The 22,705-nt window shown below is 41.7% G+C and overlaps 1 protein-coding gene across 12 annotated transcripts in view; it reads right to left on the bottom strand.

Annotated features, from left to right (window-relative positions):
- The window catches only part of TENM2 (teneurin transmembrane protein 2), a 1,145,520-nt gene that overhangs the window by 350,735 nt on the left and 772,080 nt on the right, over nt 1–22,705 (bottom strand). The window contains exon 1 of one of the 12 annotated variants that reach the window (XM_081034976.1): nt 7,605–7,669. The exons of the other annotated variants lie outside the window; for them this stretch is intronic. The gene's annotated coding sequence lies outside the window, so the exon portion shown is untranslated. Of the gene's footprint in view, nt 1–7,604; nt 7,670–22,705 lie in introns of those variants that run through there. 12 annotated transcript variants of the gene reach the window in all.

Below are 22,705 nucleotides of genomic sequence, written 5' to 3'. Positions count from 1 at the left end.
GGCAGAGCTCAAAGCTCTCCTCATAATTTTGTTATGAAGTTCAAAGTGGCTCCTTCATAGCAATGCTACTCTCCTCATTCTTCAAGGCTCCTGAATGCGGAGGTGTCCCGACCAGGGCAGTGGAAAATCGGTGTTGATGTCCATTGAGCAGCAAGGCTCTGGTAGGAACCGATTTTCACTCACAATCAGTTGGCTTTAAAGTTTGTATTGAGGCATATCTGAGACTGTATGTTGGAGAACAAGGATGGCTGGAAGCCAATTTTTAAATTCCTCTGAGGGACTGAGGTGGAACTGAAGTTCAAGTGCAATTTTCCAGGAGCCTGATATGATAGTTGCTGTGAAATCATTCTTTACAGGAACTTTGTGAAATTTTGTTCAGCATGAATTCATCTCCTATAGTACCGACAGAACTGCTTTTTAATTTATATAAACACAGACAGTGGAAGAGTAGTCATAACACAATGAAAGCACTGGGGTTACTGTGGTGTACTGAAATACACATCACAGAATTGTCTGATTCCTGTCACTTTAAATCCATGCTTCGATAGCTCCTTAAACTATGCTTGCTGGTATCTAACATTACTTGGGAAATTTCTCAGTCCCTCGATCTGCCCCCAATCAAATTGACGCTGTTCTCTATTTGCTATGTTATTTGCTAATTTTGTTCACTTATGCTACATTTCCCCCCCTGACTATTCCAACTGACAGAGACCATCTGTACAGACACAAACAGGTTCCAAAGTACAGGGGAGAAAGCTGGAACTTATACAGGCTCACTCCATAGACCAGGGTTTCTTACTAAAACACCTAGTGTGGGATGGGCATGTAACCAGGAACCGGGGTTCCTACTTTTTACACTATAGAAGACCCCTGACCCCCAAACTATTTATGAAGTTACATTTTGAATGAGTCTAGAGTCCCCGGAAAACATATAAAACACCAAGTTTAACCAATCTATTAAAAAGCAAGATGAAACATGCAAAGGCAGCAATATGCCATTCATTAAACTCATATGGTCTTGTGTATGTGTGGGTGTCTATGTGTGTCTGTGTTTTCCAAGATCCCCATGTAAATCAAAGTCTAATGAGTCATCTGTGTGACTGGATTCCCCGCGACCTTAAAAATGGGGACTCATTCAAATGTTTCTAATGTATCTGTTTTCAAATGACTACGGTTGCGTGATGGTTTGAACTCATGAAATTTTCCTGATTAAAACACCAATCGCCAGACAAAGGAGGTCCATGCTGACAGACAGGTAGTGGCTTTTTGGAAGGCTGTGTTGAGAAGGATCCCAAAGACACCCTGGGTTCAGTGAGACACAGTGCCATCATCAATTAGAAAATTCATGGACCAGGAGTGGGTGGAAGGTAGCCTTATTTGCAAGCCATGCTCCAGGTCTTCATTCATCACCTGCCTCAGCCGTACCTGAAAACTTTATCCGACACCATCTGTGCTTGAAGTCCCATCACTCTAACTCCCGTTGTCTCAATTACAGCACCACTTTCCCCCTTAAACTGATGTGGATCTAGATTTAGTTCTCCCACCCTAGATTAAAAGGCTACAATCTTTTGTCCATCCCCAAAGCAGGAAATATTATCCATGAAATTGCTGCTCTGCCCAACTGTTGTTAATATATCCCCTAATTTATGAGAGAGGCCATGTTGCAAATCAAGTCCCCGAATTCACTGAAAACAACTGGGTCCTTTCTCATTCAAAAGATAAATGGCAAGCAGATATCCAACATGTTCTGTGTAGATGACGCGTAATTGATCTATGCAGTGACAGGGAGTCAGGATACTTGGTGGAGCAGAGAGACGTGATCAAGAGACAGTTTAAAAAATGAAAACAAAAAATACAAAGAAACAGTACCAGGAGTCATTAAATCTGAAATAGTAAGTTCAATGACCTCGTTACCACTTATATGTATGCAATTTTGCTTTGTGCTAAGAACTGAGCTAAGATCTTACATTTATTTTTCTCTTTTAAGTTTTACAGCTGTTCTGTGAACAAAGTATTAGCATCATCCCCATTTTACTGGTGAAGAAACTGAGGCTGAGATGGACTAACTTCCCCAGCACTGCACTGCTGGCAAGCAGCAGAACTGGCTGGGATTTGAATCCCGGTTGCCTGACTTCAAAATCCAAGTCTTGAATGGTTTATTGTACTATTTCTTGCATTAGACAAGAGTGATTGTTAAACAATGAATGAATCATGAACCTCAAAGTCATCAGTCCTCTTCTAGAATGTACCATAGAGGCCATCCGAGGTAATTCACCACGGGGAGAAACAAGGCCCATCCAAGAAACAGCCACAGTGACCACGCCCACAAAATAAATGACTTGTAAAGAGAGAAAGCCATTCTTTTTTTCTTTTTTCTTTTTTTAATTTTATTGGAGAGCATTGGGGAACAGCATGTTTCTCCAGGGCCCATCAGCTCCAAGTCATTGTCCCCCAATCTACTTGTGGAGGACGCAGCTCAGCTCCAAGTCCAGTCGCCATTTTCAATCTTTAGTTGCGGGGGGCGCAGCCCACCATCCCATGAGGGAATTGAACCAGCAGCATTGTTGTTGAGAGCTCCTGCTCTAACCAACTCAGCCATCCGGCTGCCAGAGAAAGCCATTCTTGGGTCAAAAACTGGAAGTCCTTTGGAGCTTCGTAAGTTCAAGGACTTACGGAAATATGACTTTTGAATTAAAATTGAGTACAGCAAAGCACCAACATAGGCAAGACAGTTGGTTGGAAGATTTAAACAATTTTCCCAATGCTTGCTGTTTATACAGACGTCTGATTAAATTATTCAGCTCCCCAACCCCAATGCTTGGGGTTCTGAAGCCACTATTTTTGAAAGTGTTAAAAAGTGAGGTATATGAATATATGTGTAAATAGAAATAATTTTAAATCCTGAGATATTGCCCTCCTTTTGTTTGTAATCAATGAATTTTTTTAGGAATATAGCCCTACTTGCTCTTGAGTTCCAGGAGAACATCGTTAAGGCAAGTGCATCAGATTTTTCAAGTTCTGCCTAGTTCTGCACGTGGAGTTGCAGACGGCTGTGTGAGGGGACATTCCTCCTCAAGTTATGATGGCTTCAGTGAGGCCCTGGAGTGTGGCAGCCGTGGCTACCACCACAAAAGGCACAAGGTACCCTGACAACTCTCGCTGGACTCCCTGCCTCCAGCTGAAGGGAACATGGTCGAAGCCACTGCGTGTCTGCAGCCTTTTTTATGTGCTAAGTATCAGACTCAGGGATTTTATTTATGCCCCTCCCACCAGGATCCCAACAACACTGTTTAGAGACTCGGGGATGTTAAAAGCACACGCAAGGGGCGGAGCCAAGATCTGAACTCAGGTGTGTGAACTGCTCACCCTCCAATGGGCTATTTCTAAACCTGGAGTTGCCTCACACTCAAGTTCACCTGCTCACCAGCTTCATCAGCCAATCAATCCACCCCATTTTCAATTTCGACTCTGCCCCAAATGAAACACTGGTCTCCAGTGGATGTGAACAGCTAACTGTCTTTTGCCAATCTTTATCTCTGCCTTCACACCTGCAGAATTTCTCTGTACTCTGCAGCCCGTTCCCAACTTTTTGGCCTACCTGATCATGTTCTGTTCTCCAAAGCCCCAGTGAGGAATGGAGAGGGTGACATCTTTGGAGCGAGGATGACTGAGCCCTGCCACTTCCTGTGTGAGTTTGAGCAACTTACTTGCCCTCTCTGGTCCTCTCTGATAAGAACCCCGACTTCATATTCTGTTTTGATAATATACGGAAGGCCCCTAAAACTGTGTTTGACACATAGTAGGTACAAGGGACCTAGAAGGAGATAATGGGCCTTGTATCTTATTGGTTCCAGTTGTTCCACATGCATATTCTTTTCAATATATGAACCAATTTATTCTCCACCCCACCCTCTTTTTTTTTCTTCTTTAAGCCAGCTTGAGTCAATTTTTGTCACTTTGAACCAAAAACATCCTACCTAAAACTGGTCAACAAGCTCATGTAAGAAAATGACTCAGCCAGGGTCATACACTTGGAAGACCTGGAAATAGATTCCAGGTCTTCTGCCTCCAGAATTATGAAATTTTCATGTTCTGCAAGCTGACACTCTCCATGTTAAAGCATGAGAAATCAAACATGTGGGGTCCCAGAGAAACCATGTATGGTGGGAGATATCTAGTCTATTTATAAGAATACTGTGGGCATTCAGACCGGGAGAGGGATGCAGGCAGATGGCTGTCTACTTGCTGTCAATCAATCATGCACTAGAGTAGCATTCTGTCCCCAGCACTGGGGAGAAACTCAGCTCACCTCCCAGCAGGCACTGGGCCTTCCATGTAGCACAGTGATTGGGGAGGATGAGAGGGACTCCATTTCTTACCTCCGTCTTAAATTTTAAAAAGAGAACAAAGCCAGTAGTTTCAATTATAATTGTAAGACGCAAAATGACCTCAGTGAATAGAGCATCTTAAAATTATAGACATAGATTATGTATATTTATAGTTTATATTGGTACTGTATTATATGCATGTTTGTGTTCCCTGTAGCAGGATGCTTATATTTAAGCAGCGAGGCGAGATCAGTCATTCTCAACAGGGGGCAATTTTCCTCTTGAGGGGACATTTGGTTGTCATATTTGCTAAACATCCTACAATGCACAGAATAGTCTCCCATAACAAAGAATTTCCAGCCCCAAATGTCAATAGTGCAGAGCTTGAAAAACCCTGGGTCAGCATGTGTAATGGCTTTAGATTAGTACACTTTATGTTCCACGGTCAATTTTTAAGTAGCTCCTTTTTCCAACTGATAACAGTTGGGCAGATATTAAAAGTGAAAAGTTTGATACAGTCATTTCTTTCCTCCCATCCAGGAAAACTTCAAGCAGATAAGCTTAAATTGCTCTTGGGGCACCTAAGTTAGAGATCGGAAAAAGTATTTGAAACCAAGTCTAATTTGTCAAAGATGGAATACCTTTCTCCACAGCAAGGAAAGACTTGTAAAGCAAGAGTTGAGCTGCCTTTACAGAGACAAGAGGAGAATGTTCCAACTTAGTTGTAGGTTATTGAACCTTACCTGAGGACTTTTCATGATGGTCTCTCATGTCTTCTCCATTAGCAATATCAGCCTAACTGGGTTTGCTCTATTCCATATCACCCCATTCAGAGTTTTTATTTTCACAGTAGAAGACCTAGTTGCCCTCCTCACTCACACTTCACTGAACTCACTGAAGCCCAGTTAAGCATTTTCTTGAAAACAAATCGTTTTCTGATGGCCCTGGGAAAACTCTCCTGATTTCACACAAGCTATTATACATAATGCATTGGAAGAATGGCAGGCTGTTGGACTTGCCCCAGTTAAGGAGCCTCTTTCAGGGGCTCAAGCATGAACTGTCTCCACAGTTTGGGGCTCTAGGCATTTGAGTACGCTTCCCAGATCTCACGGACAACTTGCTTGTTTATGTATTACCTCTTCCCGGCAGCACTGATTTGGAAGGTGTCAAATATAGATGAGGCTATATAGATAAGAGGGTAGAGTTTATTTTTGCAATAATATGCTTTTTATAATTCTCTAATACTAAACCTTTCCTACTCATAAGGGGAAATGCAGTGAGTCTTTACAGCTTCCCCTTGTGAGGACACAAATCCACTTTACCTGCAGTGACACAATGGTTTAGGTAAAGATAATGGATCCTCAAATACTTTCTATATAGAAACCCCTGCTTGCGTGGGGTTTCTACACATACCGTAATTACATCTCCCAGCTCTTTTAAGATGAGATGGTGTTATTATTTTGGTGATACAAAATAATAGTACATAGCTAGTACAACAGAGGCACTGAGTTCTTAGTTAACTTATGTTTATATGGCTACATGTGGCTAGTGATGACCACACTGGACAATGAGTCTAGACAATGATCTAGCCTCCTAATTACTGGTATCACTCACTCCTGTGTTTCTCCCCTCCATACAAGAGCCAATATGTTTATGAATATACAGCTTTGCTCATGCCATGCTTCCTCTTTCAACTCTCCCATGACTCCCGACTCTCTACATAATACAGTTGAAACTCTTACATGGCAATTAGCATTTGCCAGACCCCCTCCTTCCCTATATGCTAAGCACATCAAAGCAACCATACTATTATCGGACATCTATCTTCCCCTCCTCATTTCCCTCCTGTACCTGGAGAGTGTTCCTTTCTCATTGGTAGTCTCAACCTTCTCCTGCAAACCTTCTGAAAGACTCAGCTCAAGTGTCACCTGTCACCTTCTTTAGAAATCTTTCCTGATCACCCACCCACTGGACCCAGGGCATACTTCTATGAGTAGCATTGGACTTGTAATGTATTAGCATATTTATTTGTCTAAAGGTCTGGCTCATTCACGAGACTATGAGTGACTGGATAGAGATTGTGGGGTATACACCTTTGTATCCTAGCACCCAGCCCAGAGCCTGTACACAATAAATAGTAATGGGATTGGTGGATTATCACTCCACCAATTTTTTTGATGTGCTTAGCATATAGGGAAGGAGGGGGTCTGGCAAATGCTAATTGCCATGTAGGAGTTTCAACTGTATTATGTAGAGAGTTGGGAGTCATGGGAGAGTTGAAAGAAGAAGAATGGCATGAGTAAATCTGTATATTAATAAGTATATTCACTCCATATATTCGCTCCATAAACATCTTTTGGCTGTATGTAAAATACACATGGCGTTGACTTCACTGCTGGGTACCATTGTTGTTTGTCTTAGGTTTTAGGTGCCTTTTAGTGTGTAAGTATCTTGCTTAGAAGAAGTGATTCTGATTTTCAATGTAAGGGTTTTTTCTGTTTTTTTTTTTGTTTGTTTGTTTTTCCTTTTAATCAAGTGGCTAGAGTATTTAAGTCACTACTTCATCTGGTACTCAAATGAAGACACAGCAATGTGTGACAACCATGGGGGGGGAAACTGTTAGATTTATTAAGAGACAATATGTCAGTCTCCAAGGTGGCATCTTTCTAAAGATTTTCCAGGGTGGTGGTGTTACCACATTTTTTCTTTTTTTTGCGTCAGCTGCTGACCTTATAACCTAACCCGTGTGTAAGATGTGATTCCACTCTAATTATGAAAGCTTCCAGCCATAGGGAATTGCTTGGGAGATGTGTCCCAACACTATCCAGGAACACAATATGAAAATGCCAAACTGTTCGGGCAATTCAGTCCCTTACAGAGTTCTATCTTTGAGCCGAGTAACACACAAAAAATTCCTTGGGCTGTTTCCTTGTTCTCCTGGAACCTATATTACACTCCCAAAACAACTTTGTTGGGGATAGAACTTCTCGAGAAAGACATAAAGAAACGTATACCCAAGACAAAACTTAACTTTCAAAGGGCTTCCTTGGAAAACATCTTCCATAGCACATGGGAATCATTTCTTACTGTTACGTTCACTTCTTGGGTTCATGATACATGGAAATAACAATATCACCAATTGCTAAGATCTGTTGAGTTCTTATGATGTAATCAGGCATTATTTCCAATCCCTTTACGTATATTAATATATTTAATCTTATAGCAATCCTTTGGGGTACGCAATGTTATCCCTATTTCAAGGATAGTAAAACTGACCTGAGATCGAGTGAGTTGGTTGGCAGGAAGAATTTGAGTCCGGATATTCTGTATCTAGAGCTCAAAGCACACTGCACAGGAAATGACAACAGAATTTAATTAACCTCTATAATGAAAAGAACCTGATGTGACAATATGATTGGTGTTGGAACTAGACTGAAGTTGGTTCTGCCACTGATTGGCTGGGTGACTTTTGGCAAGTCACCTAACTGTTCTGTGCTCAACTGTGTCATAAACAAGTATAAACATACTTTACTGACTATTGTAAGTAGTCAATGAAGCATTTCTATAAGTGTTGTGAAGTAAATAGTAATCATTATTATCAACCATAGAAAGGGTATGCGATAGGTGTCATAGTCCCCTCCCAAGATATTTTGAGGAGTAAATAATAACATATATGAAAGTATATTGCAAATGGCAAAGTGTGCCACACACAGTAATTGTTCTCATTCTCATTATGGGAAGCTTTTGGTTTCAAAGGATTTGTCTGCAGACAGCCCACCTTTCTCAACTGTAGTCTGTATTTTGCTATGTGCTTTGGGGACAACAAAGATAAAACATGGGCTCTAGGTGGCATATGCTTGAACAATTTCATCTCTGCTGTCCACACTCATGGTGCCCCACCCATTCCTCACTGAGGGGTCATGGATGAGGCACTAAAGATTAAATACCTTGGGAATCTAACCACCAATAATCAATAGATAAGCATGAAAAGCTCCCCCTCAAAGATGTAGAAGGGTTTTGTTGAGACGAGAATAGAAAATGTAAACTAGACTGGTACGAGCTATAGTTTGTTAGAAGCCATGGACGTCCTTTGCATTCATTCATTCCTTCCCTGAAGAGTCATTTGAAAGTCACTGCCTTCTACCTACCACCTCCCACTAGCAGTACAGTTAGAAAGAGTAGTGGAATTAGGAGACCAGGGTTTCTTACTGTGGCTGCCTAGATGCTAGCCAGCTGTCTGAATTACAGCAAACTGCTTACTTGGTGAGGACCAGGCCTCAGCTAACGCATGCAATGTTATTGCACTATCACATAAGTGCTGAGTATTTTAAAGAAATGTGATGACGCACTCTCAGCCATAATGGAATCCATATTCCAGTGGAATAGACTAACAGTCACTCACATTTTTTGGGCATTCTCAATATTCTATGCAGTCTGCTTAGCACATTTTGGGGTTTATAATCTATGTAATCCTTCCAACAATACTATCTGTTATGATCCCTATTTTATAGATGATGAAACTGAGGCTTGTCGAAATCAAAGGATTTGACGAAAGTCACCCAGTAAGTAATGGGCAAAGCCAAGATACTAATTCAGATCTCTACGATTTGGAATTGTGTGGTTACACAGAGTTATTGCAATGTTTAGAGAGGTAAAGAGAGAAGAGTAATTTCAGCTAAGATGAGCCAGGAATGCATTTTAGAAGAGGTAGCAGCATGAGGGTGATGAAACAATCTTGGGTCAAGATCACAGGTGAGGTTGTGGCCTAGCAGAAATTCACAGCCCGACTTCATACCTGCCCCATCTTCGCCAAGCCTGGCTTACTTTCTACACGAAAGTCAGAATGAATCTTCCCATTTCTCTCCTTAGGCTCTGCAGAGGCAGGTGCTATAGGCTAGTGTTCTCTGAAGGCTCGCTTAGAACACGCTCCAAGGAAAACTGTGCATCAACGCAGATAGCTGGAGACATCATAAAATAGGCTGAGAGGGGCAAGAGGAAACATTAAGGAAGAAGAGGAGGAGAAGAATTAACTGCCTGGCTGGGAGAACGATAATCATGCTGACCATATACGAGGTCAGACAATTAAGTTGGGAAACATGTTGCAATGCTGTTGCTAAACTTTTTTGATATCAGAGGGATTATTCATTATGAATTTGTACCAACTGGACAAAAGTTAACCACGCTTACTATGGGAAGTGCTGAAAAGACTGCGTGAAAAAGTTGGATGACCTGAACTTTTTGTCAACAAACATGGCTCTTGCATCACGACAATGCACCAGCTCACACGGCACTGTCTGTGAGGGAGTTTTTAGCCAGTAAACAAATAACTGTATTGGAAAACCCTCCCTACTCACCTGATCTGGCCCCCAATGATTTCTTTCTTTACCTGAAGATAATGGAAATGTTGAAAGGAAGACATTTTAATGACATTCAGGACATCAAGGGGAATACGACGACAGCTCTGATGGCCATTCCAGAAAAAGAGTTCCAAAATTGCTTTGAAGGGTGGACTAGGCACTGGCATCAGTGCATAGCTTCCCAAGGAGAGTCCTTCGAAAGTGACCGTACTGATATTCGGCAATGAGGTGTGTAGCACTTTTTCTGGAATGAGTTCGCAAACTTACTTGTTGGACCTCGTACCCCAGCCACTAGGCTACTCAGCCTCAGGACTGGGTGCAAAATGACTAATTTGTGTCTGAAATAGTACAGTGCAATGTAGAAAGAGAGATATTTGGAAGAGTTTCCATGACCTCCAGGCAGGCTCGTGGCCTATTGGATGAAGAAGGTCTTGGTTCAACGTCTGAGAAGTTTTGTATGCACACATGCACGCACACACACATTCTTCAATGGACTAGAGTCAGCGAAATCCATACGCACCCCCAGGGTACCATTGGCCAAGTCTCTATTTTCATAAATAATGCCTTTCTCACCTTTTACAAGCCTGTTTAGAGACCTGCAGTGCATGCTGGAGACAATTCAAAGGCTGTCTAATGAAAGCACCTCCACTGTCAGCAATGGTAACGTCACTTTAAAGAGTGTGAAATGTTGCTAAATGTGTCAGGAAACAATTAGATAACATAAGAACCATGTTTTCTCAGTGCACAGAGAAATATATTATGCAGGCAGGAGATAAATGCAAAGTTTTCTGAGCTCCAGCATATTCAGCACTCTCCCTCTCTCTTTCTTTTTAATCCAACAGAGAAATTGTTTGGCAAGAGTAAGCCCTGTTTCAAATACTTGGAGAAGGGAGAAAAGCCTGCTTTGCCTCTGACTGCTGTCGCTTGAGCCCGGTGCTATCAGGCTCAGCGAGATACAAACAGTCTTCCACTCAAATTAAATGTGTGGCCTCCTAATTAGCATTATAAATATAGGTTTCTCTGAGCCAGAGTTGATAAAATTACAGTGTTGGGCTGGAAAGGAATCAGCAGCCCTCCCGTGCCCACACAATAGCTGCAGCGTTTGCACGGTCAGAACAGTGCCCCCAGAAGCCTGCCCCCATCTTCAGAGGTCAGCCTGGGAAGGAAGGTAAATGCCAGGCGGGCTGACATTAGGACGGCAGCCGGGCCCAGATGCAATCTGCTCTTTGCATGTGATAGTGTCAGGTTTGGCTCCTAAACTCTAGAGAGAACCATTCTGACTGCAAAGCTTCTTTGTAGAGTTTTGTCATCTCTACCACCTCTGGGGTTCCAAATGGGGCTTCAGAATCATAGACAAGGGTTGAATAAAATGGATTTTCCCCGTCTCCATCCGGCATTGCTCTCCGTGGTTCTGAAACATCACCGTGCACTAGGAAACACTTGGTTCTTTCCCCCCTCCAACTCTAAGACGCATCTGTCCATTGTCTGGGGGAATTTTGAATTAGGTGAAGGAATCAATGGAGGGGAGAGAGAAAAGACGGAGGGGTGAATAAAAAGCTATGCGGGGACAGGCTACCCACTGAGTGATTGTTAGGGAGTGAAAAAAGGAAATTATTCCCTTTGACATTATTTTCAGATAATCACAGTTGCCAAGAAAGAAACCACTGCTAACCAGGGCTGAAGTGCTGAAAGACTTCAGGTTGAGTGAGAAGCCTGCATGTCAGGTGATGCAGTGATGTACAATTTGGGGCATGAGCAAACAGGTCTGTGTGGGCTACTGGCAAACTGCACCATGGTGGGAGTGACATGACTGACCCATCAACATAGGCGAAAATTCTCAGGCTTGTTCTTTCCTTATGAAAACCTGCCCCACTGTACAGATGAAGACCAAAGACAGCTGGGGATAGGAGTTCATATTTGTTGCACAGTTCATGTGGTTCTGCCATGTTAGGTAAGACTTAGAAGCTGGGCCGAGGGTTGACCTGCTGCTCATCATCATTGCTATGTTTCCATTTAGACCAGCTATCTCGCTACCTCTTGCTCTTTTTCTGAGATTAGTGAAATTCATAGATGATCTGGATAAAGAAAGCTATGGCTAAAGACAATCGAATGCTAGCTCTGGAAGGAATCTCTGATAGAATCTGGGCCAACCATTTCACTTTGCTGATGACAAAACTGCGGTTCAGAGCGAGAGAGAGCAAGAGAGAGAGACAGAGAGAGAGAGAAAAGCTTTTCCCAGACCACACAGCAAATTAGTGACTTGAGTCCAAGGCTCTCTGTCCACTAAATTACGCTACTCTTAATAATATTCAAGTTGAAGGAAAAATACCAAAGTTCAAGTTAGGAGGAAGAAAATCTGGTTTCATAACAAATCACATTAATGGGCTACAATTTTATATTTCTAATGCAAAATGTATAAAACAGGTCCCCCACCACCACTCTCCATCACTGATAAAAAGCCCAACATATAAATCACACTCTTATTTCCCAAACTCTGTTTTTTGGAATACTGGGTATCCCAGGTATTCCATGTATCCCGGGAAAGAAAGGTACTATGACCAAATGGCTTGTGCAGTATGCCACAGAGTGAGAAGCCCAGGAAAAAGAGTCCCACTATACTCTATGCTGGTGTGATCACATCTGGATTGATTGGGCCATCCCATTCTAGGCTGACATTTTCTTAAGAGACTACTTTAGAAACTGGATTTTCTCAGGGAAGGAAATTTAGACTGATGTGTGCATTAGAGGTACTTAATAGGTAACAGGCCTCGCAGCTTTTGAGCCTGGAAAGAGGTAAGGGAAGTTATAGCGATTCCCCAAGTCTTTGAGCCATAGCCCATGGAAGGAGAGACGGACTTTTGGGCATCGGTTCAGATGTCAGTTCTAGGGAGCATAAAAAGTTAAAGGAGGCAGACCCAGCTCAATACCCACTGCATTCATTTATGTCTTTATTTAACTTCTGCCTAGTATTATGGTTCCTGAGGCATGTGCTTTATCATTCTTCCAAGAGTGTTACCTACTCTTTCATTCATTCAATACATATTTATTGAATAACTACTTCAATTCAGACTCTCTTCTAGGCTAGGGCACTGCTCTAGGTGGTGGTTGACTCTGCACTACAGGGTAATTCTTTTTAATCTTTCCAGCTCCCAAAGCACCTAACAGAGTATTTGCTCACAGAAAGTATTTAATAAATATTTGACAAAACGGATGAACGTACAAAGAGCTTTCTAACAACAGTTGCTGAGAAATTGGCATCCTTGTAAGTACTAAGCTCCCCATCACAGAGATGATTTAAGTATTCCTGATCAGCCCCTGTCAGCAATGCCATCGAGACTGTTTTGGCATTCAGTAAGAAATAAGATTATAGATCCTGTAAATTCAGCCCCAGCTCTAAATCCCATCATTTCGTGAGCATTCTTGTCACTGTCCAATGGGGTAAAAGAGACAGAGGGTCATTGAGATGTCTCTCAAGTAAGCAATCTCTCCAGAGAGTCTCTCTGTCACAGCAGAAGTCAGACACACATTTGTCTTCCTGTCTTCTGCATATCTGAAAAAATTTAGTTCCCAGCTGAAAACTGAGACCCACATAGATTCATGCATCCTAAGAGGACTTAACTTTATTTAAAGGAAATATGTCACTGTGTTGAAGCTTCAGCTCAAACTAATTATAACAAGTGTAATATTTGGCCAACCTTAGTCTCATGATTCAACATTCCCGCTTGATCGGTTTCCAGAGCTAAATGGGAGCCTATAACCATTTGCAATGTAATAACACTCTTTGCTTTTATGACTGCTTTCATCTGTGGATCTCAAAGCATGGTACAAACAGTAATTAATGTTCACCTGGGAGGTAAGGATGCTTCGCTCGGCCTATTTGGCAAAGTGGGTGTGGGAAGGGGTGACCTGTTAATGTCCAGATAGGAACTGGGATGGTGGGCTCCCTCTTTCCACCTATTTTTTTAAATTTTATGATACCAGTAAACCTACACATTGTTTGTTTAAGCAAAGAGTTGGCATATGTGTACTTAAACTAAAACAGTTTCTATCCATGTGAGAGAAGTTGAAATAAATGATTGCGTGGAAGATAAAAGGACTACTAGGGGATTTCCATCAGAATTCCTAGAGCAGCCATCATAAAAAAAAAATTTCTTGAACTCTTCTAACTCCCTCCCTCTCTTTACCTCCCTCCCTCCCTCCCTCCCTCCCTCCCATTTATTCAGTATATGTTCTTTGAGTATCTAATACACGTTAGGCACTGTTCTGTGGGCTGGGGCTGTGAAGTGGAAAAACCAAAATCTTTGCCTTCTTGGAGTTTATAGCCTAATGGGGAGAAAGAAAACCCAACAAATAATACTAATTAAAAAAACCAACAAAAATGTATGTTTACAGGCTCATATATAGAAATACATACATACATGTATACATGTCTATATGGGCTATAGGGAAAGACAGACAAAAGGAAATAAGAATGGCAGGGTGGGGTTCAAGAGGAGGGTGCCACTTCATACAAGGTCATCAGGGAAGACCTCCCAGGTAAGATAACATTTGCAAAGGAACCTGAAGGAAGTGAGAGAGGGAACTTTGCTGCTCTCTGGGGGGAAGTGCATTGCAGGCACAAGGGATTGCATGAACGCAGACTCTGAGTTGGCTGCATGTTTGGCGCATTTCAGGAACAGCGAGCAGGTCAGTGAGCCTGGAATGTAATGAGAGATGGGGAAGAGGGAGACCTCCCAAGCCACTGAGAGGTCTTTGGCTTTTACTCTGAGTGAGATGGAACGCTGCTAGAGAGCTCTGAGGGAGGAGTGACAGGTCTGATGTACAGGTGAGCAGCTCCCTTTAGGGGCTTTGTTAAGAAGTAACCTAAGGAAGGCAAGGGCAGAAGCAGGGAGACCCATTAGAAGGAGGTTGCAATAATCCAGGTCATAGATTATCGGAGCTTAGACTGGGGTGGTGGTGGTGGTGACAAAAGTGACGAAGAGAGGGAGCTGGAGACATTTTTGAAGGCACAGCTAGCATGTTTTGCTCATGGGTTAATGTGGGTGTGAGAGAAAGAGAGGAGTCAATAATAATTCAGTTTTCAGCCTGAATAAACATGGTTACAGAGGCATTTGTCCTATCACATTTACATATTTATGGTATGTGCTTGCTTTAGAACACAGCCCAAGATGAAAGACAAAACTGAATCGAAACCCATTCTAAATGTTTGAAAATGATGCTAATTGTTGCCTAGAAAACCCTTCTTAGGCAGACAGATAAATCAATCATGATTTTACTCACAATTTTACTATATATATATATATATATATATATATATATATATATATATATATATATATACATACATACATATGTCTCCCACAAACGAAGAGGTACAAAAAGGGCTTTTAGATGTTCTGGACCAGAAGAGAACTGACAAGGCTGACACCCATCTTTTATCCATCTTAAAGAAATCTCATAAAACCTAAGCTGAAAAGTTGAACTTTTATCCTTGTCCATGGCAGATGAGCTACACGTACCTCAGAGTCAAAATTTCTCAGCAGACACAAGGATAGGAATGGTACAGAAAATAAGCCATTTTCCCCCTGCACACTTATATTCACATGTGGTGCAGAGTAGTAAATTAATTTTGGTCCTGTTCTCTGATTTCTCCTTTAGCTTGACCTGATTTTCTTGCAAGCCTCAGGCACAGTTAATTTGTAGGGAGGGGTATGTGTATATATTAGAGAATGAGTATTTGGGCGTGCATTGCAAGGGGATGAGGATCTTTGCTGAAATATTAATATAGTGGCTTTTTATTATTATTTATCGGAGAACTATATGCTCAGGGCTTTTAAAATAAAAAGAAATGGAAGATAGATGATGTCAAGTTATTTTTTAGTGTTCATACCCTTTGGTTGATATATAAATAATACAAATGAAATGGTAAACAGCACGCAGGGTACAATTATTGAATAAAGAGAAATGTAGATTCAAAGCAGTACAAAGTTCCCAGTTGTTATCATGATAGGGACGTGGCTATTTATGTAAAGTTCCATGAATTTTCTAGTTTTTTAAAGTCTTATTTGAATTTTGCAGTAGTTGAGTTATCGCAAAACTGCAAGATGAATTTCTATCTATAAAGCTGAAAATGTAAAGCTTGGCTAGGAATGGGCCACAAATGTGCAACTTCCGTCTGCACAAAATAAGTGAAGAGTGAATTGTGATGGTTTATGGAATGAAACAGTGGCTTAACTAGTTCTGAGTGACCTGCCATTCTAGACAGGCATGCAGTCTTAATGATGGAGAAATGGTTTAAGATTTTTCCAGGAAAAATATACTAAGTCCTGTAAAGAAAGGCAAACATTTTCCTGAAATCAGCAACAAAGGAACCATTGCCCCCAAATCACATTGGAACCATCTACTTAGAAATATGAGTGAAATTTCTTCTTCCCAAATAAATGGAGCCTCGATTAAAATGCATGTGTCACCCCTGTCTTCTCCCATAGGGCGATGGAACCTTGTTTATTTAAATTGGTTGGTTGTCCCCTGAGAGGTCTACCAGTGGAGAGACGCGAAAACTCATTAGTGCCATTTTATGTTTAAATTCCACAGACCCGCCTCAGACAGAGCATGGTCACTGTCTTACGTGCGCCCACTGTGGAGCACTGTGTGCAGTAACCGTGCACCAGTAAATCACAATGACCATCACGCAAACAGCTTTCCATCCATCGTCTGACTTCCCCGCATCACCACGGGTAACAAGTCCAGTTCGTCATGACACCTGCTGTCAAATTTGACTTCAGGCAGGACACATGTGTTCCTTTAGGTCTAATTCTGCTACTTCTTCAATTCTATGAGGAATATGCACAACTTCAAATTTCATGCTAAAAAGAGATACAAAAGAGCCGATCAAACCGACTTGCTTTCCCTAAGACTCATAACTCAGCTTACACAGCAGAGGCATGAAAACAAAAACCCACCAATGACCATTAAGCTCAGATAGAAAGAGATCAATGCATAAGCTAACAATTGGGTGCTGTCAAATGTTAAAACCACTAAATTCTCGTCTTGTTAAATCATCTGATGGCCATTTCTTCTTTAGTTAAATAGGAATAAATAATAAAAAACAATTTACAACTAAAAGATGCTAGCATTTTGCAGCTGCTGAATGTCTTTTGGGGAGATTAGATTCCATAATGAGGAGATATAACCATCATTTTATAAAAGCTGTTGCTGTCTTGGGAAAAACACCACTGAATATGATTAGAAAAAACCTTTCCTTCATGAACCTATTACATTAATGTGCTGATTGGTTGGCATATGCTTAATGATATCTCTATAGCTAAAAAAACAATGATTTGCTACTGTAAATCTTGACATAACTTATTACGTTCAACTATGCTTTTATTAGTTCTACCTTTGACTTTAGTGGTTTAAACTTGCAAGACCCTACACAAGTTGAAAAGCAAATCAACTACCTACAATTTTAACACAGATATATGTGTATGTTTCCCAATAGCTTGGTTTGAAATTGTTCTCAACTATGTTAAATATCACTTCAAGCACAGCTGACTGCTGGTTGTCTACTAAGGGTGTCAACGATACAGTAATGGGATGAGAATTATAGAGTGGAGGGAAAATCCTGTGTGTAGTATACACAATTAGTATTAGGCAACAAAGAGCTAACATTACTATCCTTCTTATTTTTAATTATAGGGTCAATTAAGACAGTATCAACTGATGTAACTCTAACAGAGACGTTTCTAAAAGAGACAATTTCCTTGGCTTCTATTTCTTTCATGGAAGAAACGAAGAGAGGAGGGAGGGAAAGGGCACTGCTCTGTCCTTCGCTTCCAGCTCCACTCCCTTACAAACAAGGGAGCTGCAGGCACCTTCCTCTGTACTCATCAGGAAGACCCAAGCAAGTCCTGACCACAGGACTCCTGCTGCGGCTGCTTTGTACAAAGACAGAAACGTCCTCCATCAAAGTTTAAGCCCCAGAACTTTTTTATTCTTTCTAGTCAAAAGCCTGTCCTCAAGGTGATTGAGAAGTACAAGTTGCTAGTTATAAAGAGTCCCAGGGATGTAAAGGGCAGTGATGGGGAATATAGTTAGTAACACTGTCATAACTATGTATGGAGTCAGATGGGTACTAGACTTATAGGGGTGATTACTTCGTAAGGTACATAAATGTTGTAATCAACATGTTGTACACCTGAAACTAATATAATATTGTATGTCAACTGTAACTGAAAAATAAATTTAAAGAAAGTCTACCCTGAAGCTCTGGTATGTTATAGCCAAATTTGGTTATAGCCAAATTGGAAGCTTTACAAGGGGAACTTTTTATACCCTAAAACAAGAAGACAAATAACATCTACAAGGGACACAGAGAACAAATATTTCTGTAGTGTTTGGTACTATAAAAATCCCTGTTTAAAATCTTTGGTGACTAGGATAAATCAATCAATCTGTCTATCTATCTATCTATGTATATATACACACATACATATATGTATATGTACATGTACATATACATATATGTATGTGTGTATAAAATTCTTTATAATCTTTTGAAAAATCAATAACTATACACACAAGCCTTAAGCAAATGTCTTTTCATCTAAGACAAAGGACTTCATACCAGGACTGAGGATTCGTGAGTCACAGGACAAAGATGAAATTAGCTTTCTCAGTTTGTCCCCGTCTCCCCACAACAGCAGATTAGGATCACGCTGATCAACACCCCCCAAGTTAAGCTTCCACTTACTCCAATCCACATAATTTCCAAGTTGGGAAATGGAAATCTCCAGGAAGCCTGACACATTTCTTCATAAGTAGGTTTCAAGGCTTTGCTCTTTGCTGCTGGGTTCCATGGAGAAATGTATCCCCCGGGATTAGGGTAACAATTAGTGATTCATGTACTCTAAGAGTGATAGTACTAGGTGAGAAAGATCACACCTTTGTGAATGAACATGAGAAAATTCAGAGTTGTACTTATTTAGCATCTTTAATGCCAAACCTCTCCTATGTCACACAGAAGATCCCTGAGGCCAGCCTTAAAGAGCTACTATTCCATCCTCGCAGACTAATTGGGGGGGACGGGCTGGTGGTGGTGGTGGTGGTGGTGGTGCTTTAGAGCCCAGGTGCTTTGGAGAGGAGTTTTTGGTAAAGGACCATAAACGTTTTACCTTTTCAGCTCCTATCCTCTGGAATAACACCCACAGAGTTACTTACCAGGCCTTTTCTGGATTGTATTTATGACTTTGCTTACTTTCAGAAGCTAAGCTATATCATTTCTGGGTTAAAGGTGGGAGGAGGAAATAATTTTCTTGGTTTAAATTTGAACTCAGGAGAGGGGCTCCATCTGGTCTCTCCACCTTAGTTCTAGAACAGCACAGAGACTGGGACTGTCACCTAAGTCCTCGTGGAATCCCAAAGCCATCCATGTCCTACGGCCTGGAACCTGCTGGTAAAAGGGACTTTCCAGGTACGATGAAATTAAGGCTCTTGCATTGGGATGATAAGAGGAAGGCAGAAGGGTCAGAGTTCAAGGAAGAGATGTGACTACAGAAGCAGAGGACGGAGTGATGTGAGAAAGGGGCCATTAACCAAAGAACGCAGGTGGCCTCCACATCTGGAAAAGGCAAGGGAAGGAATTCTCCCCTAGAGCCCGCCGAGAGTTTGTTTTAGTCCACAAGACTGCTTTTGGACTTCTCACCTCCAGAACTGCAAGATAATACATTTATGTTGTTTTAAGACAATCTGTGCTAATTTGTTAAAACTAATAACAGGAAACTAACGCAATGCACCATGTGGCATTAAAGATCTGCTCTAGCGGTCCATCTTGTCCAGAATCAGGACCACCACAGCAGGGTGCTGGGAATGGGCTAGAAGGGGGAAAGACGTCTAGCCTGCTCCCAAACCACACTCTCTAGGAGCAATCAAATCAACGACACACAGAAATAATGCTGACACTGCCAGCTCTGGCAAGAAGTTACCAGTTAGTGAATCAACAAATATCTTCACAACTATCCAAGGAGGTAAAGTGCTTAGAGCAGTAGCTTAGGAAATCTTCGAGCTGCGGACTGCCATCCACATGGAAAGACCACATGAGCCCATTCCTTGGTTCTGATGGTGCTCTGTACAGCAGAGTCGGCCCAGCGGCAGCCCACAGGCCTCATTTGGCATTCAGACATTGTTTTTGACCAAAACCGTGTTTTCTCCCCTTTAATTGAATTTTAACATCTTGGACTGAAATATGCACTCTCCACTTTACCACATGCCTCACCATTTTCTCTTAGCCCTGGCTATGACATCCGTTTATATTGCCTAACTGGTCCTTACGGGCACTTGAGATTTCAATCTAAGGGTTAGATCCATGGTGACTCTATTATTATTCATTTATTACCTAACACTGAAGCAATTCTCATGTCCCATCCAGCACTCATGACTTAGTCACCGTCTGCTGCCACCTACCAAATTCTATCCCTCTCCCTGTTCCTGGACATACGGCACAGAGTTCTGTTATCAGGTATGCTCATTATGTTCACTGAAAAACTGAATAAAAACACAGATAGTGAGCTTGTCACTCATAGGGAATATAGTGCTAGAATTAAAAGCTTATATTGGACAAGAGAATGAAGACACAAAAATATCTGAATCACCCCAACTGCAATCTAAGAGGGTACATATAAAGTTCGGCATTTAGGATAAGAGAAAGGAAGAAAGAAAGAAAGACTAGAAAAAAAAAACTACACAAGTACTAGATGGGAAAATATGATTCAATAGACACACATAAAAAAAGGCTTTGAAGTTTTACAACAGGAGAAGCTCTGGAATGAGACACTGATTGATGTGTTTGGCACAAACCACGAAATAGAAGTCAAGGTTTTGATCAAGAAAAGCCATACTTCTTCCTAAGATGTCAGAATATCCTCATAGATGCAGTAGCATTTCAAAATGGACATCTGTAAACTGGAAGGTACTCATAAGAAAACGGGCAGAATGGTGTTGGGGAGTTGATTAGATTTAGGTGAAAGTCTGAAGACATTAAGATGCCCAGCGAGGAAAACTGGCAAGCAGGGTCCAGTGTCACATGGTAGATTCAATCCAGTCCATTCAGTCCTGTCCTGTAGCAGGAGGTTGGCATTTATGCTGCTTGTTTGCGGAGGGCCAAAAAAGGGCCAAGAAATAGAGGCGATAAGAAAGAGTCTGGCTAAATAGAAGGATGGATGTTCTAATGATCTGACTGGTGTACGAAGGGAATGGACATTCTTATGTGGGAGTGAGTCACCCTGGGTGAAGGCATAGAAGCAAATGTTAGGTGGCCCCTAGCGGGGATGCTAGAAAGGAAACCCATGTGTGGCTAGAAATGGGATAAGATGACTTCTGTGGCCCAGTCCGAAACCAAGATCCTAAGCTACCACACCCTCACTGTCCTCAAGATCATGCCCAATTTGGACTGTGATCCTATGAAGGCAGAAGAGGAAAAATCAAGTCTGTTTATGTGGAACAAAAGATGCCACTTAGGGACAATCCAAAGAGGCTTTCGCTTTCAATAAATTGGTCCCTGGTGAACCTCAGTCTTGGGAATGTCGTTCATAAGCATGTCCCGGGCTATTAATTTGTTAATCAAAGAGAACCACAATATGCTAGCATTGAACTTTTCAGTGTTATTTGTAGTGTTTTTCTCTGTGGCTTCATCTGTTCTCAACTTTTGAAAAGATTCTTGGCATCACAAAAACAACACCTGAGCATTCTGAAAAAGATTGCCCTGAACTTCCAGGTTTCGTGGGGGGAGAGGGGCGCGAAGGGGTCGTGTGAACATTTTCTAGCAACCTCAGTACTGCTGGCAGCCCTTTTCCTCTCTTCTCTGACTCAGGATATTTTCTAAATCAAGTGACTGGCCAGTTGGCACTGGGGAAACATGCAAACGGAGGAAACAGTTGAGCATGGGGTTCCTGGATCCCATAATTTTCCAGGTCACTCTGCTGTCGTGAGTGCATGTTGATGTTTCACATTCCTTCCGCCAGTGTTCACTGAAGGCCGACCACATGGCCGGGGCTGCACTGTGCGAGGCAGGAGGGACATTAGGTGGCACCAGACCTGGCCTGTGTGCTTGAGGGATTCACACAAGCACATAAATAGGTGGCTCCGTTTCAATGTGGTAACTGCTATTCAAGGGGTCGCTTAAAGTGGCATGGGAACCAGGAAGAGGTGTAGTTAACTCTTCCTGGGGCAGGAGGGGTTGATGACTACTGGGCAGAGAGGATAGTTTTAGAATGACACCCTGCGAAGTAGAGGGGGAAGAAAGAACCCCAAGTAGAGGTGGAAAGGGGGTCTTGTATGAAACCGCGTGGGTACAAAGTAGCAAGAGGAACTGCCACAGGCGGTGGCCAGGAGGACTTCTGTCGGGCCCTCTCCTGGCCTCCATCTAGCAAGTTGAATTTGGGGTTCTTCCATTTCCAGTATGAGGTGGAGAAAATGGAATCCTGAGATCTATGTTCCAGGGCCATTTTGTAGACAAAAATGAGATCAGGGAAGAATGTTTTGGAAAAGGTTAAAGGTGGTACGTTTAGGTTAGAAATCACAAACTCTGTAGTCTTACAGCCTACGGAATGCTATGTCTGCCTGTCTGTCTGTAGGTAGAATGCTTTCGGCAGGGTACAGAGTATCCTTGAGTTCACATCAGGCCTTACCTCTCCCTTATCTTATTCCATATACCAGGCTATGTGACCTGCCTAAAAAAAGAACTAACATTTCAAACAGCTATGTGACTGAACTAAAACAAGAACTAATATTCAGGGATCGGTACAAGTAATATGGTAATTGTGAATTTTTTTGAGTGGACCTTTTTCCTTAGACCGTGGGAAAGTGGTGCATTGTTCTGAGCTGTGACAATAATGAGGGTAATTAAGAACAGGTCATTGAAGTTAGATTTATTCTTCACAAAGACCTTTTAAATGAAAACAAATATAATTCCTGCCCAGTCAAGAATGAATGGATAAAGAAGTTGTGGTATATACACACAATGGG

The sequence above is a fragment of the Rhinolophus hipposideros genome, assembly GCF_964194185.1.
Source record: "Rhinolophus hipposideros genome assembly, chromosome: 23".
Taxonomy (NCBI): Eukaryota; Metazoa; Chordata; class Mammalia; order Chiroptera; family Rhinolophidae; genus Rhinolophus; species Rhinolophus hipposideros.
The sequence above is the reverse complement of the archived record's forward strand: the minus strand, read 5'-3'. Positions and strand labels throughout refer to the sequence as shown.